This window comes from Sarcophilus harrisii, chromosome 4 (assembly GCF_902635505.1).
Source record: "Sarcophilus harrisii chromosome 4, mSarHar1.11, whole genome shotgun sequence".
In the NCBI taxonomy this organism is placed as follows: Eukaryota; Metazoa; Chordata; class Mammalia; order Dasyuromorphia; family Dasyuridae; genus Sarcophilus; species Sarcophilus harrisii.
This window is the reverse complement of record NC_045429.1, coordinates 30,946,017-30,959,970: the sequence shown is the minus strand read 5'-3', so window position 1 is coordinate 30,959,970 and position 13,954 is coordinate 30,946,017.

The window sequence follows — 13,954 nt, the reverse complement described above, 5'->3', positions numbered from 1 at the left end:
GGCTCCCCCTACCATCTCCCAGAACAGCCCCCCTGCCCTTTTTCTGATGTTTTCTCCCAGTATTTTTCCTTATCCTGGGCCCCTGCTGAACAGAATACTGGCTCCAGGCTTTTTCTTTTCCCTTGGGCTCTCAGCAAACCCACAGGCCTTTGTGGGATTAAAAGAAAAGGGAGACGGGCCTTGTGTGGACATTGGGAGGATTGTCCAGCCCTCACTGGGATAGGACAGCTGCCTGCTTCTTTCCACAAAAATTCTCTCTAGGTATTTTCCCGACAGTTGCCCTCTCCCTAAGACTGGCTCCTCTTGGGAAGCCTCAAGTGACCTTTATGTTCCTCCCTAGGCTGGAGAGCTGGAAACCCTGAAGCAGTCCTCACGCCTGGTCCACTACTGTGCCACCGCTCTGCTCTTCGACCCGGCCTCCTGGCAGCACGGACCCCCTGAGCCCACAGCACCCACTGAGGGAAAGGTGATTCCTGCCCCCTTCCCCATGTACCCGAGGAGGGTGTCCTGAGGTGGCCCCAGTGTGGGAAGTGGGGAGTGGGCAGGATGTCCTTGGGGGCCCCTCAGAAGCTGTGACCTCCTTCCTCTCCACAGCGCCGCCATCGCTCTAATGAGTCGGGGGGTCCGTGCTGCCAGGAGGCTGGGGAGCTGCCCACCCCTGGGGCCCGAGAGGAGCCGTGGCTCTGGGAGCTGAGCTCAACCTTCCTGCTGCAATACGTCCAGTACCTGCAGAGCACAGGCTTTATTCTGGTGCAGTTGCGGCCCCCCTCACCTACGCGCAGGTGAGACTCTCCCCACCCCCGGCCCAAGGAGACTCTTGCTTATCTGGGCAAGCCTTCCTCCATCCTGATCTTAGATAAGTCCACAGCACAATTCAAGTTTGAAGGACTCTGTGAACGTTTATTGTTCACCTGGTCCCCCAGTGTGAGGTGGTCTCTGCCTTCGCACTGTGTGTGCAGGCTTCCCTGCTCCTTGGTCTCAGACCATCCTGGAACCCAGCTCTTTGCTTCCAAACATAGGAAGTTGCTGCCTCTATTTGTGGTTTGTTTTCCCCTTGGCCTCCTGCCCTGCCCATTCTGTGTCCCATCTACAGCTGGTTCTTAAGGGCCAAGCCCTGAGACCTTCAGTGCCAGGAGGGAAGGTCACCATGAGCTCTTCTTGAGACTCTGAGCCTTCTCACTGAGAAGGAGGCCATGGGCTCCCTCAGTCCCTGAGCCCTGCCTGGGACTCCCATTTCATTTCACTTTTTCCAGCCCCTCCCTCCTTTCTTATCCCTTTCCCCTTCTACTTCTGTTCTCCCTTTTTATTAGCCTCCCCCCATTCATGCCCACTTAGTCTCTCCTAAGAGGCTTTCTTCCCGTGGCTCTGGGACCTCTCTGTGCCCCACTCAGCAGGTCTTGCCCCTTTGTTTGATCTGGTTTAACATCTGAAGCCCATTGCTGCTAGGACAAAGCACACCAAGGGAGGAAAACTCTGTCCTGGATCTGGTTACCCTGGGCTCCTCTAGCCCAACTCATTTGTTTGACAGAGGAGGAAACAGATCCAAAAAGGGAAGTGACATTCCCCCAGATCACACAGGGTAATAGAGCTGGGATTCGAATGCACTGTTTGCTCTCTGTCTCCATGTTTGGGTTTTTTGGCTCACAGGCCTTCTGGGAAAGCTTGTGCTGCTTTTTTTCTAGTTCTGGGTCCAGCTCATGGCTCAACCCTGGAGCAAGAGCCAGACAACATTGATTTATTTTGAGATAAAAATAAATTCTCTACCTTTTAACCATATTTTTCTTTTTCTTTCTTTCTTTTTTTTATTAAAGTTTTTTATTTATAAAACATATGCATAGGTAATTTTCCAACATTGACCCTTGCAAAACTTTCTGTTTCAGATTTTCCCCTCCCTCTCCCTACCCCCTCCCCTAGATGGCAGGTAGTCCAATATGTTAAATATGTTAAATATGAGAAAAATACATTTAATCATATTTTTCAATGATTTATTTGAACAAACAAACCAATTGACTTATTTCTAGTTTTCAAACTTCACTGCCCAGGCAACTCATCCAGGTGGCAATCCACCCCACTCTTGAGTTCTTTTGTTTTCGTTTTCCTGAGGCAATTGGGATTAAGTGATTTGCCCAGGGTCACACAGCTAGGAAGTATTAAGTGTCTGAGACTAGATTTGAACTTGGGTCCTCCTGATCTCTGAGCTGATGCTCTATCCACTGCACCACCTAGCTGCCCCATCATCCTTGGATTCTTTTCAGACACAACATTCTGTCCAGCCATATGTTCACCATCTTATACTTAGGAAGTTGATTGTTTGAACCCAAATGCAAGATATTTTTCATTTCAGATTCAGCTTAATGTCTTGGCTTTTATGTTCTTTATATGTGTGTATATATATATATATATATATATATATATATATATATATATATACACATATATATATATTTAAATTTTTTCCAATTACGCGTAAAAACAATTTTTAATATTTTTAAAATTTTGAGTTCCAAATTCTCTCCCTCCCTCTTCTTCTCCCTTCCCCTTCCTTCTTCCGTCTTTGAAATGATCAGCAATTTGATATAGGTTATGTGTACAGTCATGCAAAACATATTTCCATATTAGCCAAGTTGTGAAAGAAAAACAGATCAAAAAACTCCTCCACAAACACAAAAAAATAAAGAGTCCAGCCATTCTGGCAAACAGTTTAGAACTATGCCCAAAGGGCTTACTTTTTTTGTGCGTAACTTTTGATCTGGTAATACTTCTATCAAGAGATCACTGAAAGGGAATATTCATAGCAACTCCATTTGTGGGAGTGTAGATTGGAAACTGAGGGAATGCCCATCATTTGAGTCATGACTGAACTGTGATATTTGATCACGACAGAATAGTATTGTGCCATAAGAAATAATGAAAAGAATAGGGTCAGAACAACCCAGAGAGACTTCCATGAACTGGTGCAAAATGAGTAGAACCAGGAGAACATTGTACAAATTAACAGCAATATTGTGTAATGATCCATTGTGAAAGACTTAGCTACTCTGACAAGGATCCAAGACGATTCCAAAGGAGCCATGATGAAAGACGCTGCCTACCTTGAGAGAAACAACTGATAAACTCTGAATACAGATCGAAGTATCTTTTTTTAAACTTTCTTTTAAAAAAGTGAAAAATGGTATACCTCAATCTGCATTCAGACTCCTTCAGTTCTTTCTTTGCAGGTGGATAGCGTTTTCCATCGTTAGTCTTTTGGAATTGTCTTGGATCATTGAATTGCTGAGAATAGTTAAGTCATTCACAATGGATCATTATACAGCATTGTTGTTAATGTGTGCAGTGTTCTCCTGGTTCTGCTATTTCACTTTGCATCAGTTCACATAAGTCTTTCAAAGTTTTTCTCTTTTTTTTCCCCATGTTTTTCTGAAATCTTCCTCCTCATTACAATAGGATTCCGTTATAATGGTATACCATAGCCTGTCCAGCCATTCCCCTATTGATGGACATCCCAATTTCCAATCTTTGTCATAAAAAGAGCTGCTGTAAATATTTTTGTACAAATACGTCCCTTTCCTTTACAAATTTTTTTTGGGGGTTTATATACCTAGTAGTGGTATTCCTGGGTCAAAGGGCATGCACATTCAACCTGCCATCTTGGGGAGGGGGTGGGGGGAAGAAGGGGAAAAATTGGAACAAAAGGTTTGGCAACTATCAATGCTGAAAAATTACCCATGTATATAACTTGTAAATAAAAAGCTATAATAAATTTTTAAAAATTTAAAAAGTAAACATTTGCCAAAAAAAGGGGCGGGGGGGGGGAGGTATGCACATTTTTGTGGGCTTTTTAGGCATAGGTTCCAAATTGCCCTCCAGAATGGTTGGTTCAGTTCCCAGTTCCATCAGCAGTACGTAAGTGTCCCAATTTCCCTACATCCCCTCCAACATTTGTCATTTTCTCATTGTATCATATTAGCCAAGATGATAGAGGTGATATTGTACCTCAGAGTTGTTCTAATTTGCACTTCTTTAATCAGTAGTGATTTAGGACTATGGATAGCTTTGATTTCTTAATCTGGAAACTGTCCATTCATATCCTTTGACTTTTTATCAGTGGGGGAATGACTACATTCTTATACATTTGACTCAGTTCTCCATATATTTGAGAAACGAGGCCTCCATCAGAGATATTTGCTGTAAAAATCATTTCTCAGATTTCTGCTTTCCTTATAATTTTGGCTGCTTTGGTTTTCTTTATGCAAAACTTTTAAAATTTAATATAATCAAAATTAATCATTTTGCATCTCATAGTAATCTCTATCTCTTGTTTGGTTCTAAATTCTTCCCACATCCTGCTGTGTTCTCTTTGTACACAACTCTTGTCATCCCTTGTTTTAACTCTCCTTCCTACTCCTTCAACCACAGTCGGAGGCACATTTAAAGACTCTCTCCTCCAGGCCTTTATCCAAGTCATTGGACCATCCAAGCAGTTCCCAATGCATCTAATTGTATCATCTTCCAGTTCCTTTCTCACCATCTTTTCCACAAGAAGAATATGAGCAACGTTATCAGAGCTTTGCCCAAAGTGAGGGAAATGTTCTGGCATTCCTCCAATCTCCGAGCTTAGCTATCTTGCCCAAGTCTAGACCCTTCCTAACACTCGTTGGCCGTTCAGAAGAGTGGGCTCCTGCCGGTTCCCAGCCTTTCCTGCTTGTATAGAGATGAGGTCAGAACATCAGTCACAGGGATGGGGACGTGGCCACTCCGAGTCCAAAAGGGCCAGAGCCTTGGCGGCTCCTCTAAAAGCTACCCCAAGAGGGCCAGGGCCTCCACCTGAAATCCTACGATTTCGTCAAGTGAGTAGAGGGGACTCAGTTGCTCGAGAATCTCTTCAGCAGCCCTGATGCTGCAGAGGCCCGGAGGCAGCCACCCTTCCCCCAGATCTGAAAGCTGTAGTCCCTTTTTGGGGGGCAGGCCCCCTTCCCAGGCGCATGGCCTACATAGTATCTTCCTCTGCCTCTTGTCCCTCTGCTCTGAGATTCCCACCGTCCAGCGATGAGGTCAGGAGGTGTCTAATGCACCTCCCCAACCTCTGCCACCCTCACCGACCTTGCTCCATTCCAGCACCAGCCGGCTCCGGGCCATGGCCATCCTGGGCACCGAGGGGCGAGGCTCTTTCTCCTGTCCCAAGACCAAGACGGATGGGAGCCCAAAGGTGAGTGTGTCCCCCATCCTGCCCCCATCCCCCACAGAACCTGGGCAGTCTAGCCTGGAGCGTTCACTTTTTCCTCTTCCTCTCTCAGAGTGCCAGCTCACCCCTTTCCACCTACCACCTGCAGCGGGCACTGCCAGGGGGCATTGTGCTCATGGAACTGGCTTTCCAGGTAAGTGTTGGGCCCAGTCTACTTAGGACCAACCCGGGGGCCAAGCTTTGTCCCCGTCCTCAAACAGAAGGCTGAGGCTTTCCTCTAAGGTGAGCAGGCACTGCAGATGCCCCCAGCTATATCTCTATGAGAAAATGGGCACCAGGCCCTCTTCCCTCTGACCTTGTGCTCCGAGCACTTAGCAAGGAAGATCAGGGAATTGTGGGTGTTGGTGAGCAGTGATGCAGGATCTGAGAGGGGGCCACAGATCGAGGGGTAGGCAGCAGTCAGGGAGGGCTTCTGAGAGGCAGGGGGGCCCACAGTCATCTGCACGGGACAAGACATCTGTTGGTAAGCTCCTGCTGCAGGCAGGGGAGAGAATGAGGCAAAAATGACCCTTTCCCTGCATGGAAACACCCTTGGGGCCGCCAACCTTGGAGTCAGAAGCAGGAAGACCTGAGTTTAGATCCTGCCTCAAATACTTCCTAGCTGTGTGACCCTGGGCAGGGCCCTTCAGACTCTGCCTCTGTTTTCTCACCTGTAAAATGGAGACAAATGGGGAGAAAATTCCCCAAACTGGTGTGAGGATTGATTGAGCTCACCCGTTAAAGCACTTTGCAAACCTTGAGGTCCACTATGAGTGCTCTGTCTAACTGGAGCAGGAGTGATGGCCCGGGAAGAGCTGAAGGGCCGAGGCCTTGAAGGTCCCAGGGAAGCCAAAGAGCTTCTGTGGGCCAAGAGCGTGGCCATTACTGATGCTCAGGGTGGGATGACTTCTCGGGTGTCTCTGGGCCCAAAGTTCCGCTCTGAAGAAGTATTCAGGGGCAGCTCGATGGCAGAGTTCAAGCCCGGCCTCAGACACTTAACACTTCCTAACAGTGGGACCCTGGGCAGGTCCCTCCCCCACAGGGGAGCAGAAAGAATTGTTCCACCACAGGTTGCCGGTGCAGGATGGGCTGGCATTAGGAACAAGGCAAGCAATTCTCTTTTAGAAGCACGGTCCCGGCCCTCTTCTCTACTGCCAGGTCTGGGCCCCGAAAGCCTCGCGGGGACGGCCTCCATGGGCTGCACTAGGTGATAGGCACGTCGGGATCGGCGTGGTCAGGAGGCAGCAGGGATAGGTGATGCCAGGCACAGTGGGGAGGTTGGGGTGGCCGTGGCCGTGCGGAATCCCAGTCATTGTGCCAGGGAGAGTGCCCAGGGGTGCCTTGGCATCCGGGAGGGACTGGCAGATGTAAGGGCATGAGAGGGCGCGGTCAGGAACAAAGGAGGTTTGTGCAGGTGGAGCGAAGTGAGCCCGGCAGTGCTTCGGCCGGGGCCAGGCCTGCGGGACCTCCCCGTGGCAGGGCTGCTGATCGGGAGGAGTAGAAGTAGCCTCCTTTGGCTGGGCTGGGGCATGAAGGGAGTGCTGGGCCAGAGTGTGTGCTCAGGGGAGCAGCCTGGGCGCACCACCTGGGCCTCAGGCAATTGTTCTGCCAGCTGCGTCCAGGGTGTCTGGAAATAGGGGATGTGACTAGGAGTGAAGGGGTCTGAAGTAGGGTCGCAGCTATGTGATTGGGGGAGGGGACGAATGGGGAGGAGCAGCCCCCCAGAGTCAGACTGATTGGAGGGGGGAGAGGCAGGCCCGGGATGAGGGGGAGTTCTGTGCCCTGGAAAGCAGTGAGACTGGAAAACTGGGGACAGACATGGGGGAGGGGGTAGACCTACTCCTTGACCCCACTCCCCTCGGCTCCCCCAGGGCTGCTACTTCTGTGTGAAGCAGTATGCATTGGAGTGCTCGCGGATCCCCATGGGCCAGGCCGTCAATTCCCAGGTACAGCGGAAGGCGCGGGCGGGCTGAGGTTCTGCTTCCTGCCTGGGCGTGGCCGAGGAGAGCATGCGGACCCCCTTCCCTGACTCGGCTTTAGCCCCGCAATGACGGAGTGAGGGCCGGGGACAAGGGAGATGCCCCCACAGCTCCCCTTCCCGGGTGCAGAGAAGTGCCTTAGGTCCCGAGGCAGAAAGCCAGGCGGGGGCCCAGCCTTCGTTCACACTCCGGCTCCGGCCCCGGCCAGCCCCGACTATCCCGGCACTCGGTACCGGCAGCCAGAGGCCATTCTCGAACCGTTTTCCTAGCCGGCTGCTCACGTTCCAGGGCGGTTACCGTCTCTTCTGAATCCTTTCCCTCCATGAGCCACGGGGAGCTCTGATCCAAGACTGCCCAGGCCCGGAGGCCCCTTTGGCTTAGTTCCCCCCGACAGCATCATTTGGGCCCATAGGAGTTGTTGGGAGTGGGCCCTGCTGTGGAGGTCCCTGCCCTCCACCCGCAGGACCCCAGGCTCTGTCCCTGAGCACCCAGGGGCCTCTCCTGGGGTCAGCTGTGGTGGAGAGCCCCTGGCCCTCCTCCTGCTGATAATCCTCCGACCCTGTTGAGGTCAGGTCCCCCTCTTGTCATCCCCTTGCTCCCCAAACCCTGGGGGAGGTTTCCGCCAGGAGGAGCGCCAGTGTGCCGGATCCCTCATCTCTACCCCGTGAGCCCTCCTAGTCCAGGCTGCCTCCCCCTTTCTGGTTGTCTCCCTCCCCCAGGAAGAGGCCCGCTCGACCCTTCCCTCCTCGGGTGGGCAGCGGTTCACGCCGCTCCCTTTCCGCCAGCTTCCATGTTTTCACGGAGGAGTGTGACAAGGTCCGGGACCTGATGCACGTGCACTCCTTCAGCTACGACTTCCACCTGCGGCTGGCGCACCAGCACGTGCTGGGCTCCCACCTGGCCCTGCGCCAGGGCTACCACCTCACCAGCTTCCTGCGCTGCTTCCTCACGCACCACCCCGACGGCCCCAACTTCGGCCGCAACCATATCTACCAAGGTAAGGGGGGGCCAGCCCGAGCCTCACCCTGGGGGGGCCCGCGCCGTGGCCGCCACTCCCCGGCTCTCCTCTGCTCTGCAGGGACCATGGAGCTCCCCACGCAGCTCATAGCTGCCCACCAGCTCTACAACTACGTGGCCGACCACGCCAGCACCTACCGCCTGAAGCCGCTGCGCATGGCGCGCCCCGGGGGGGGGCCCGAGCACAACGAGTATGCCCTGGTGTCTGTGTGGAACAGGTAAGGCCCCCCCAGAGCCCCGGGTCGCGTCGGCAGGGTCGGGCGGGCCTTGCTCCCTGAGGCTGCCCCCATTCGGGCAGTGCCCGGGCCCCCCTGGAGATGTCACTCTGGGCCCCCTCCCTTACCCCGGCCAGGGAAGGCGAGAGCCTAGCGCGGAGCCATCTTTGTAGCCCAGGCGTCTACCAGGACTCAGAGGGTCTCCGCCACCAGGACGACTTTGACGTGTCCCTGCTGGTGTGTCACTGCGCCGCCCCCTTCGAGGAGCAGGGGGAGGCAGAGCGGCACGTGCTCCGGTAAGCCAGGGCTGGGGGCCAGGGGCCGGGGGCCGGCCCGTGGGGAGGGGGGCTAGGGGCCGGCCCATGGGGAGGGGGCCGGGGGCTGGGGGCCAGGGGCCAGTCCGTGGGGTGGGGGGCTGGGGGCCGGCCCATGGGGAGGGGGCCCCGGGGCTGGGGGCCAGGGGCCGGTCCGTGGGTAGGGCCCTGGACTGGACCTCACTGCCTTTCCGTGTCCATGCCCCCAGCCTGCAGTTCTTTGTGGTGCTCACCAGCCAGCGGGAGCTCTTTCCCCGGCTCACAGCCGACATGCGCCGCTTCCGAAAGTCGCCTCGCCTTGCCCCCGAGCCAGAAGGTGCCAGCGGGTCGAGGGGGGGCCCCGGCGAGGTGGGGGGAGGACCACGGGGGTCTCCTGTCACCCCGGAGCCAGGGTCAGCGGCCCCCCTGTTCCCGCCTCTGGCTGCGGAGGTGGCCGTGGCCCGGACGCTGCTGGCCCAGCTGGTGCAGCAGGCCGGCAGTCACTGCCGCCGAGACACGCTCTGGAAGCGCCTCTTCCTGCTGGAGCCCCCGGGGGCCGACCGGCTGCGGCTGGGTGGGCGGCTGGCCCTGGCGGAGCTGGAGGAGCTGCTGGGCGCTGTGCACGCCAAGTCCATCGGCGACATCGACCCCCAGCTGGTGAGGCCCGGGGGGAGGGCACGGAGGGAGGGCACGGGGGGGAGGGCACGGGGGCTGGGGGCGGAGGCAGGGGGCTGACCCGGCACGGCCTGAGCTGGCGGCCTTCCCCAGGACTGCTTCTTGTCCATGACGGTCTCCTGGTACCAGAGCCTCGTCAAGGTCCTCCTGAGCCGCTTCCCCCAGAGCTGCCGCCACTTCCAGAGCCCGGATTCAGGGACGCAGTACTTGGTAAGGAGGCCCCGAGGGCCAGGCCACTCCTTGGGAGACCCTCCCAGTCCTGGGGGCCGATGGGCCACCGTGTTCTGTATGGTCGGGCTGGGGGGGTGGCTGGGGGTCTGGGGGGGCACTCCTGGAACCTCCACCTGAGGTGGGCTCAGCATCCCCTGGGCCTCGGCCAGGACATCATGGGCCCAGCAGGGCGTGAAGGCAGAGTCGGACTCTGGGCACGGCGGCCTGGACCCAGACCTGGCCCTGACGGCGGGTCTGGTTCCTCTGGGGAGATAGGCCTGGCGCTTGGCCCGGGGAGAGGGTCCTGAAGCTGGGGCTTCCGAGGGGATGAGGAGAAGCCTCGGGGGCAGGTCTGGGCTCCCAGGAAAAGCTGGGGGGGGGGGGGGGGCGGTCTGGCAGGGGTGGGGGGCAAGTGGGACATGGACGTGGAGACACATGGGGAGGGCTTGAAGTGCGAAGCTCACTCCTGGGAAGGGAAGAGGGAGACCCCAGCTAAGAGGGGAGACCCGAAGCCGGTGTCACCCCAAAGGCACCCCGGGCCGCTGCGCTGCTTTCAGAGAGAAGCGATCGGATCCGGTCCCCCTGGTCTCAGTGGGGACCCAAACTTGCCACATTCAGATGAGGAAGATGGGGCGGAAGGAAAAGATTTAGAGCTCCTAGTGGAACACAAGCTCAGGGGCCGAGTCACCAGCGTAACAGCTGATGGGACACGGGCATCAGAGCGAGCAGTGTGCCCATGGGTCTTGTTGTGTATTTGAAGGAGGGCAGGAGGTGCCCAGGGTCCCGCCAAGGAGGGTTGTAGCCACCCCCAGGACACCGGCCAGGGAGCCAGTCTGGGGCTGGCCACACTGCGGTCCCTGAGGGCCGGGGGAGGAGCCCTGGGGAGCACTAGCAGTCAAGGGGGAGGGAATGGAGATGGGGGAAGTGGGAGAGCACGGGGGTCCTGAGGCCAGAGGAGAAGGGCCGGGGAGCTGGGGGTCCGAGGAAAGGTCAGAGGGAACAGCAGGGCCGGCTCCTGGCCACGCTCTCCCTAGTGGGCTGGGGTGGGAGGGGTGCCCAGTGTGACCTTTGCCCTCCCGCCGCCCAGGTGGTGCTAAACCAGAAGTTTACCGACTGCTTTGTGTTGGTGTTCCTGGATTCTCACTCAGGAAAGACGGTGAGTGGTTGGGAAAGTGGGTGAGTGGGCCTCAGAGTGGGGGGGGGAGCTCCCAGGCATCCCTTTCTCACCCGCACTCTGATCTCCCCAGTCGCTCACCGTGGTTTTCCGAGAGCCGTTCCCCGTTCAGCCCCAGAACAGCGAGAGCCCCCCGGCCCAGCTGGTCTCCACCTACCACCACCTGGAGTCTGTCATCAACACCGCCTGCTTCACACTGTGGACTCGCCTCCTCTGAGAAAGGGGCTGTGCTCCCCAGACTGCCAACTACCGGGAGGGGAGTCCTCCCCAGAGCTGACTGCCCTCCGGGGGCCCCTGCACCTGGCAACCCAAGGCTCCCAGACCCCTGGGCTCCTGCGCTGGCTGAACCCTCTGCTGCTTTGGTGGGGGCTGGACCTAGTGAGCCCTGGCCAAGGCCAGAGGGGCAGGAGGGGACCGGGTCGGCCACTGAGGGTCCTCTCTGACTCTTGGCCAGGCCCCGTGGGAGGGAGAAGAGAAGGAAAGGAAAGACGGAGCAGAGCCCTGAGAATAAGGGGTGCCCCTGCTGCTGTCCTCGTGGGCCCCAGCCAGGCTCTCACTCCCCCCAGATGGGGTCTCAGGCCCGGCCGGGCCTGTCTGTCCTCCCAGCAGGCCCCTGGCCCTTCTGGCCTCCACAGAGTTTTCCTGAGTTTGTTGCCAATGGGAGAAAAGCACTTGGGGGATAGGAGCAGGGGCAGGCCTGGGGTCGCCCCGCCCTCCTGTGGGAAATTTCTGTGTCCCCAATGCCCAGGGTTTGGGAGCCGGGCCCTTGGGCAGAGGGGGCCTTTGGATGGCCCCAAAGTGGAGGTTTCCCGGGTGGGGGAGAGGGTTTTGGGAGAGGGTTTTCCTGAGGACCAGGATCCCGGAAGCATGTTTTCCTACCCGCCCCCTCCCGCTTGTTCATGTTCTGTCATGTTCTGTTTGAAAGCTTTTGGAAAATAAAATTGTGAAGAGAAGCGGGTTTATGGGTTTTTTAAGTGGTTGGCCCCAAAGATCCATTTTACCTAGGGGCTTTTTTCCAGATGGTTCCCTTCCCCTTGTGGTAAGCCCCGGACCTTGTTTTAGACCTGCCTGTGGTGGGAAGGGTGAATATTTTGGGGGGTGGTTCTGCCCACCTTCCCTTTGCCTGGGGGAGGCCCCCTTTCCCCTTGCCTGCAGACATGGGGGGGTGGGGATCCCAGCCCAGAGTGCCCCTTGGAGAGGGTTAGGGGAGGAAGTTTGAGGATGAGATTTTTTACCCAGGGGGTTGCCCTGCCAAGGGGATGGTTTGGGAATTCCTCTGAGGAGGGAGGGACGAAAGGATGTTTCTGAGAGGGATTTCGTTTGTTTGGTTAGGGGGACAGTTGGGATTTGGGTGTCCTGTCCCGGGGGGGGGGGCAGGGGAGGGATGGGAGATGTTTTGGGAGGGACAAAGGGGGGGGTTAGGTTTTGGACAAGTGGAAAAGAGGTTGAGGAGGGGGGTTAGTTGGAGGAGCCTTTCCTGTGGAGCTGGGATTGGAGGAGGTTGGGGGGATGAGGAGTTTAGGGGGAAACCCCGGTAGAAAGGGAGGGGGGTGTGGGTGGGAGGGGAGGTGAGGGGAGGGTTAAATGCCAGGGGTTGACTGACCTGGAAGGGAAGGGATGACCATTCGGGTTTTGAAGAAACAGAGGGAAGGAGTTGAGGGGAGAAGGAGTCTGTAGGGATGTGGGAAAGATGGGGAAAAAAGGGAAAGAAAGATGGAAGGGGCAGGGGGGATTGGGAGGAGGATGCGCCCTTGGCAGCAAAGGGAAGTTTGGCAGAGGAAGGTTTTAACAGAGGGAGTTTAGGGTTTTCAGGATGTTTAGATGACGGATCCATAGATTCGAATGAGTCGGGAGGGAGATTGGAATGTGTGAGATGGGGGGGGATCATGAAATTGGGGGCCAATGGATACCAAGAGGGAAGAGGAGGGGAGAAGTTTGAAAGGGGGTTGAGGGTCCGGGGGTGTGGTGGCGGGGTGGCGGGGAGCCTGGCTTGGAGACCCAGAGGTGGGAGATGGGGTCCACAGAGCCACAGGCGGCCGAGGGCTCAGCAAAGGGGGCGGAGAAGCCGCTAGTGACAGCCACTGAGATCACCAGCCTCCAGCGAGAGCAGCTGCGGCTAATGGCAAGGTTGGAAACCAACTTGCCCAAGGAAGGGAAGCTACCGATGGCACTTGGCCACCAGAGGGGGGAGGAGCGGGGCAGGGGGGGGGGGGGGGTCGCCGGTGGGCATTGGTTGGGGAGGAGGGAGAAACGAGATCCGCTTGTAGGCAGGGGGAAAGGGGAGTGAGGGTGAGAGAAGGCGGGATGGAAAGGGGTCCCTTGTGCGTGTGTAAACCCTCGGCACCTTCAGGGATGGAGGAGATGAGTCTGGGAGAGCACTGGAGTGAGACATGAGCCTTGGGGCAGCTGGAGAGCACAGTGGGTGGAGCACCGGCCCTGAGGTCAGGAGGACCTGATTCAAATCTGACCCCAGACACTTGCCACTTCCTGGCTGTGTGACCCCCGGCAGGTCACTTGACCCCAACTGCCTCAGGGTGAGAACCAGACGCGGCCTTCCTCTCCAGCAGAAGCTGGGGTTGGGACAGAGCCCTGGGCGGCTTCCTCCAAGGCCACTCACTGCTTCCCTTCCCCTGCGAGCCAGGCTCTGCCCTAAGACTCCTCTGGACTATACTGTGAGCGTCAGCCCTCTCCCACTGGTCCCTCCCCAGGCCTTGGGGATGGGGGGCAAAGCGGGCCTCCCACAGACTGCTCCGAGTCACCGGCCGGCGGTGCTCCCCACCTGACGGCCCCCTTGGGGTGTGGTCTGACGGGCGCGGGGCCGGACCCGTCCCCTTCCCCGGGCCCAGGCCCAGGCGTGCCCACGAGAGCCCTCTCACCTTCAGGGCACGCCGCCCAGCCGCCCTCCCCCGTTCTCTCCCGCCCTGGTTTGGGGGAGGGGACCTTGGGAACTGGCCCCGGACTTTCCCCGGCGCCTCCCAGTGACCGAAGGCCTTGGGGAGCCGCTCCCGTTTCCTCGCCCTCCTGACCCGCCCGCCCGGGAGGACGCTGCGCCGCGGTCGGTCACGCGTCCAGCCCCGGGCCAAGCCGAGGCTCCTGAAAGCACCGAGCGGGGAAGAGGCTCCTCCGTGAGCGGCCCGGCCTGGGCCTGCCACGGGCCTGGGATCCCCAGC